The sequence below is a fragment of the Crocuta crocuta genome, unplaced genomic scaffold, assembly GCF_008692635.1.
Source record: "Crocuta crocuta isolate KB4526 unplaced genomic scaffold, BGI_CrCroc_1.0 scaffold138, whole genome shotgun sequence".
NCBI classification, from domain to species: Eukaryota; Metazoa; Chordata; class Mammalia; order Carnivora; family Hyaenidae; genus Crocuta; species Crocuta crocuta.
This window is the reverse complement of record NW_027532585.1, coordinates 4,282,396-4,290,082: the sequence shown is the minus strand read 5'-3', so window position 1 is coordinate 4,290,082 and position 7,687 is coordinate 4,282,396.

Sequence of the window (7,687 nt, the reverse complement as noted above, 5' to 3'; positions counted from 1 at the left end):
TTTCCTCCTTAGTGCCTGGCTCTCGCCAGACCCGCTCAGTCTTTCCCCCTCTAGTCCTCCTCCTGCTCCCTCCTCCCTTTCTCTCTCTCAGCCCCGGCCGTTTTCTCTCTCCTTCCCTGTCACTTCTGCTCGTGTCCATGAGTCTGTGTGTCCGTCTTCCTTGCCTCGTGACAAAAAAATATTTCAGGCGGCCCACCGGGAATATAATTAAGCTTAATTCATGATACATATGAAGTACAAACCAATAATAATGTAAAAATAAAGCCATAAAAAAAATCAACACTGGGAAAACCATAAATTCAGAGTCAAGACAGGGGGGAAGTTAGAACGTGGATGTGCTGTAAGATACTATCATGGATTCTGTGTTAGCACTGACAGTTATTAAATGCGTTCTCCGCTGGGCTCAGAACCTTATGGCATTTGACCCTCTCAGTAATAACCTCAGCTGTGGGGATTCTCATATCCCCATTTTACAGATGAGGACACTGGGCTCAGAGTGGCTCGGAATCCTGCCAAAGGGCACACAGCCAGACATGGCAGAGCAGGAATTTTAGCTGAGGTGCAGTCTGACCTTGAACAATCCCATCTGCGTAGTGTACAGAGGTGTGACAGGCTGGGCTTGGCGGGGAGGGGACCTCACAGGGCAGCAGCAGTCAGAGAAGGCTGGGGGAGCAGGATGGCGGGAAGGGTGGAGGTCACTCAACCCTGGACGACCCTGAAACATCAGGAGGAAATTGAGAAGTGATGGGGGACATATGGGGTGGGGAGGGGGAAGAGAACCCGCAGATCCAGTCAGAGGGTCCTTGGAGGAGGTAAGATCCCCCCTGGCAGGGCAGCCCAGGCAGCCCTGAGTGTTGGAAGCAGAACCTCTTATCCCTCCCCCCAGGGGAGGCTTCTTCCTGGAGAGGAAAACCTGCCTTGTCTTGGGGCACACCTGGCACCCCACAGGGCCAGGCATTGGGTTTCAGGAGCACCTGATAACATGGCCGGGGGCAGTCCCCTAGGGAGGGGGCTGTGTTCTGCTCTCTGTCCCCTTAACTGGCTGCCCACCAAAAAACTACTTACTTTTCTGAAAGCAGGTAAGTACACAGTACACCTGTGTAGTGTCGGGGGCGCCGGGACAAATGGCTGCTGAATTAAGTGGCTGGGCTGAGCTGAGGATGGTGGGAAGGTGGGGGAAGGAGGAGGGGGGCATAGGGAAGAGCCGTTCAGGAGGAAAGAGGAGAAAGTGTCTTGTCTCAAGGGGCGAGTTGCAAGGCAGGGCTTACAAGCTGGAAACACGATCGCTCCCCGCCTCCCGTCTAGGGCACGAGTCTTGGAAAATCTCTTAGTAAGGTGCATTTAAATAAAATCTTAGCTGTCGTTAATGACTCGGGCAAGAGGAGAAGTGGCTAGGAAACACAGCTGCCTTTGACTTGGAGACGGAGGGTTTGGACCCTGGTGATTTGATTATGGCCCATCGTTTTTTGTTTTTGTTTTTTTTAATGTTTATTTTCTTTTTTTTAAATATTTTTATTTATTTCTAGGAGAGAGAGAGAGAGAGAGACAGCGTGAGCAGGGGAGGGTCAGAGAGAGAGGGAGTCACAGACTGAAACAGGCTCCAGGCTCTGAGCTGGCAGTCAGCACAGAGCCCGACGCGGGGCTCGAACCCACGAACCGCGAGATCGTGACCTAAGCGAAAGTCGGACGCTTAACCGAGTAAGCCATGCAGGTGCCCCTTTAATGTTTATTTTCGAGAGAGACAATCCAAAGCGGGCTCCAGACTCTGAGCTGTCAGCACAGAGCCTGACGGGCTTGAACTCACGGAGCATGAGATCATGGTCTGAGCCAAAGTCGGATGCTTCACCGACTGAGCCACCTAGGTGCCCCGCTTATGGCCCGTCTTAACGGGTCCTCCCTCATGCCAGCCACTGAGGCATCTGAAAAAGTAGCTCTAGAGCCCAGCTTGTTTAGCATGAGGACTCCATTTCCTTACCGTTACCCAGGGCATACGCCTCTCACCTAGCAGCCCTGTGACCTGGGCCAAGTTTCTCAGCCTCAGTTTCTTTGCCCATAAATGAGGGCAATAATAAAACTTAGGGCATGGTTCGGGCTCTGTGCTGACTGCCAGCTCAGAGCCTGGAGCCTGTTTCAGTCTGTGACTCCCTCTCTCTCTGACCCTCCCCTGCTCACGCTGTCTCTCTCTCTCTCTCCTAGAAATAAATTAAAAAACATTTAAAAAAAAAAAATAAAACTTAGGGCATGGAGTTGCTGTGTAAATTAAATGAGCCCAGCGTGCAGTGAGAGTTAAGGGTTCCATCAATGCTTGCCACGATTACAATTATTTGTGGATCGAGTGGCTGCCACTGATTCCTCAAGACTTCAGCTTTCTCCGGACCGTGCCCTCCTGTCAGAAAGAGTCCGTTCATGCAGTCGGATGAGTCCCGGACTCGAACCAGGGTGCCCTGATTCTAGTTCCAGCTCTGATGGCTGTGTAACTTGGGGGGAGTCCCTTCCCCTCTCTGGGCTTCAGGTTTCTCACCTGGGCAGGGAAGGAGTTGGGCCAGAGGGTCTTCTCAGCCTGACAGGTCTGTGATGGTCCTTGAAAGCACGTGCAAGGGTGCCCGGGAGGAGCCTCTGACCAGCCCTCAGAGGCGGACCTGGTAGGAGGGATCCTAAGCTAAAAGGAACCATTCCGGTGGGAAAGGGGATTGGAAAATCTTTCCTGTTAGCGTAACTCATCCAGACCCCGGTGAGTCTTCCCCCACCGCCCACGCTTTATTCAGAGATGAGTGGAGACGGCTTATTCCCCCCTCACACCTGCCCACACGCAGAGCACACTCCCAGTGGGCTCGGGGCACATGCAGGCACACTTATGCGCACACACATGCACAGAGCTGCTTACCTGGTCTGCGTAGAAACCACCCCCTTTGCCCTCACCCAGGGTGTGCTGTGGTTACCGGTCTCGGAGTGCCTGGCCCCTAGGAGCAGCGCTGCCAGATTTAGCAAAGAAAACTATAAGGAGCCCAGGCAAACCAGAAAAGGGTCTCTGAAAGGGCTGAATGTTTGTAATCTATGGATAAAAGCTGAAGACTGGATGTGGCGGACGTCCAGGCGGCCCGTACAGGGTGCAGGACACATTCGGCGGGTAGATGTTCTGCGTAGGCGATGCTTGGCAACCCTATCCTGGAGGCCCCGAGGCTGAGATCTATGGCGAGCTCCCTGGCTTGGAGACAAGCTGTTCATTTGGAATCTTCTCTGACTGGAAGCGTGGAGGAGAAGGGAGAGGGTAGAGGAAAGGGTCCAAGACAGTGCTTAGGGCTCCTTTGGGGCCTGGCTGCACTGTCTTCCGAGAGCGGTGCCCTTCCTCCCTCGCTGACCGGCGCCCAGCGCCCTGCTCACCGCTCTGTCGGCCTGCTGTGTCCACGACGGCTGCCCTGAGTGTGGCTGCTGGGCCAGCGTGGAAATGACATAGAGAAAGGACAGTGGGGATGACCTCGCTTCGAACCCATCTCAACCTCCACGGGTGCCTAAGGTAGGAAGAGCTCTCTTTTCTTTTCTTCTTTTCTTTTCTTTTCTTTTCTTTTCTTTTCTTTTCTTTTCTTTTCTTTTCTTTTCTTTTCTTTTCTTTTCTTTTCTCTTCTCTTCCTTTCCTTTCCTTTTTTTCTCTTCTTTTCTTTTCTTTTCTTTTCTTTTCTTTTCTTTTCTTTTCTTTTCTCTTCTCTTCCTTTCCTTTCCTTTTTTTTCTTTCCTTTTCTTTCCTCTTCTTTTCTTTTTCTCTTCTCTTCCTTTCCTTTCCTTTCCTTTCCTTTCCTTTCCTTTCCTTTCCTTTCCTTTCCCTCTTTTCCCCTTCCTTTTGTTTCTTTTAAAAATTTTTTGAGAGAGAGGAAGAGAGTGCATATGCATGAATGGGGGAGGGGCAGAAGGAGAAAGAGAGAGAATCTCAAACGCTCTTGGTGAGTGGCCCTAGATGTGTGCCCAGGGGCTGAGCAGACCCCCAGGAAGGAAAAAGGGGATATGAGTGTGCATGGCCGGCATGGAGTTCGGAAGAGCTGGGGAGACAGCTAGTCACCTGCTTTACCACCTCCTGAGGCCCAGCAGAGAGGAGACAGGTAAGACCCAGGTATTTGCCACGGGAAGCCCTGTCCAGGAGGCGGCTCTGTTGAGAAGCTGATAGGCAGCCCCTCCCGGCTGACAGTCTCACAGTGACCCTAAGCGCCCACCTCAGGCTCTGTCCTCCTGCGCCGGGACAGGGAAGACCCTTGCTTCATCTCAGGGATTCCGTCTGGTTTTTGTTTTCATGGGTAGCAGTGATGAATGTTACTGCTAGAAGAAACAGAAAAAGGCAAGAGCGTCATACCTCCTCCCTGCACTGGCTGTTTCATCGCTTCCTGTCCGCGCTGCCTGACTGATGGAATTTGACATTGTGAGCTGATTAGTGCAGGAATCCCTTAGAGCAAGCAGCCTGCCACGGGAATGTCACAAAGGGGCTTTAACTTTGGTGTCATTGAGAAATTTGGCTGCCAGGGAGAAGCTGTCTGGCAGGACTGACCTCCATCCTGAGGCTTCCCCCCTCTATTTGGCGGAGGCTGGGCGCAGCCGGGCTTTGCGTCCCCTTCTCAGGTTGGGGGCGGGGGTCCTTCCTGGGTCCTGGCGGCCAGCCATGGGCCACCCTCTGCCTTGCATCCCCTAGACCAAGACCCTTAATTGGCAGAGTTGAAAGAGATCTCGGTAGATCCTGCTCCGGCGCTTTGCATATGGGGAAACTGAGGCCCAGGGGGTGGAGGGGTTTGCTCAGAGTCATCAGCATTGCAGGGATGGAGCAGTTGCAGATAAGAGCATGGGGTCTGGAGGCAGAATGACGAGGCTCCGAGTTTGCACGGCTCCTCGCTGGCTGTGTGCCCTCGCACAGCAAATGCCCTCACCGGGTGGCAGAGGGGATGGAGCTAATATATCAAAAGAGCCTAGCTCTGTGCCTGGCACCAGCTGTCATTAGGCCCGGACCTGCTGATCCGCAGCGCGGCCCGTTAGTTCATGGTATAGTCTTCTCTCCTGCAAAAGTCAAATAGCAGCTGGGCAGAGGACCCCCAGGGGCAGTTCTGCTCACGCTCTGTCCTGTGGCCTGGAACCAAAAATAGTAGAGGTAACCGGACCCCAGACCCCAGTGAGTCACGAGGAGCTTCAGCGGGAGGGAAAATGCTCCCCGCAGGCAGCGACGTGTGTCATTATCGTCATCACGCGGCGCAGGTGGGCTCCAGAATGCCTCGCTGAGCGAATGAGTGATGGAATGCTTGCCTGTTGAGGTCTCCAGACCTGGGCCCCTCCAGGACTTTCCTCTAAGGCGGAACGAGCATTAGTTTTAGAGAAGGCTGGCCTGTCTTGAGGGGTGATATTTATCCCACAGGACTCACTGGCAGTGGGGGGGGGGCGGGGGGAATGTGTGCAGAATCTTTGGCAGGGAAGTTGCTGCTGAGTCCACCTCCACCTGCACGGACAGGCTCCTCCTTCCTTCATGTTCCTCACAATCCTGCTGGCAGGCGGCTTTGTTCTCCCCCATTGTGCAGATGAGGAAACTGAGGCCCTGAGACGGAAGTGACTTGCCCGAGTAGTCCACAGCAGAGCCAGAGAGGCCCTCAGTCTAAACATCTGGGCTCGCAGATCCGTCCTTGTGACGCTCTGATGCTTCCGTTTCAGCAGGCGGACAGAAATGGGGACAAAATGGATCAAGCCAGAAGTTTCTTGGTCCTCTTCACCTCCCCTGGGGGGATTGTGCATTTTCCTCTCCAAGGCATGGGCGGCCCTTTGCCCATTGGGTCGCCGCCCCACGGATCCGGGTCAGCTGGAGTAAGGGCTCGAGGTAAAAGGGCAATGTGGGTGGGGGCACGGCGACCCCAGGCTGGGGATTCTATCCAGGCTGGCTTCCAGGTCGGGTGTGCGGAGTTTGCTTCCCCGAGCGCCTCTCACTCAGCCCTGGATGGGCAGCCCTCACCCTCAGGCTGGGGGCCCCCGCGATCAGGATTTCATGAGCTGGCCGTACAGAGCTCAGCGATCTGGAGCCGTTCTTCCCCGCTGTCCTGCTTGGAGCTCTGAATTTTGAGTTTCAGCCCAACCTGCTCCTCGTGTATCTATTTGGAACCGGCAAGCCCCCCGGAGCATTTCATCGGGCTATTTTGAATTAGGAATTTTAACAGCCTGCAGGGCAAACATAGAAGCCTTTAAGGAGAGAGAGCAAATGAAGTCAGCAAGGGGGAGTGCGCTTGGGAGAAGGGAGGAAATCTCACGCTGAGTTTTGGAACAGGGCTTGATTATGTTGGTGGATGGCAGGCTGCCTTTTGCAGGGCGGGAATCTAGCCCCCGTGGTTTACAAACCACTTTGCCCCACATCAGTCTATTTAAACCACACAACAATGCTGAGAGGTAGCCATAGTTGGTTTGCCTTACTATCTTGATTTTACAGACTGTGTAGCTCAGAGAGGTGCGGAGGCTGACTCAGGATCGCACAGCAAAGAGCAGGGAGGGCAGAGATTTCTGATGCCAGAGTAGTCAAGTCTCTATTTTCAATTCTTGAGTTAGGTATCGGTGGTGAATCTGCAGTGGCGGTTGGGTGGGGGGATCTGCCCGGAACCCCAAGGACTCCCTGCCTGCTTCTGTGTGCTCTGCTTTCGTTCAGTGGCTCTTTGAGGTGCCAAAGCCATTTGCCCAAGCACAGGGCTGAAAGTGCCCGAGACTTAACAGGTGGACCCTGGCCAATATTTGACCAGAGCAGGAATATGGATGCCCAGCTCTCTCACAGGACAAACTCCAAAGTGCGATTGACTCTGTCGAGCTCTGTGAGATCAAGCTGGCACTGGGACCTCATCAGGAATGATACCTTCGCTCCCTTCTCTCTCTTCCTGGTCCTCCTTCACCCGCTGCTCCCTCCCACCCCTCCCTGGGAGCACTTCCATCATAAATCCCTAGTACATGAATTCTCATCTCAGGGTCTGCTTCTAAACCTCCCCTCACACAGGCCTCAACAAGCCAGGGGATCAAGACTGTGACCCGAGGGGCGCCTGGGTGGCTCAGTCGGTTAAGCGTCGGATCTCAGATCATGATCTCACAGTTCGTGGGTTCGAGCCCTGCGTCGGGCTCTGTGCTGACAGCTCAGAGCCTGGAGCCTGTTTCCAATTCTGTGTCTCCCTCGCTTCAGACTCTGTGTCTCCCTCTCTCTCTGCCCCTCCCTGCCTCCGGCACTGTCTCAAAAATAAATAAAACATTAAAAAAAAAGACTGTGACACGAAATGAGACCAGGGAGGGGAGGGGACGTTCCTTTGCTAATGTCTGACCTTGGGGGGAACCCTTAGTGCAGAGTGGCCAGCACGGAGCCATGTGGGGGAGAGGTCATCTGAGAATGTGCTAGCATCTGTTGGAGAATGGACCGTGAGCTTAGAGGATTGAAATCTCATGCGCTCTTCCGAATGATAGGTGGGAGGCTGGGGAGGGTCCTGGCAATGGACAGGGGTGCAAACAAGCCACATATTGCCTTGGGGCTGAAACAGAGGTGAGCGCATGGACATCTACTAGGGAGGCTTTAGGAATAATGCCTATAAAGTGGGGAGGAAGGCAGGATTGGGCAGAGGGCATTGGGGCTGCCTTACAATTGTAGCAGGGACTTCTGCGGATCCCCTGGGGGCGTCCGGAGCTGGGGTGGCCCTCCTCAAGTTTCCAG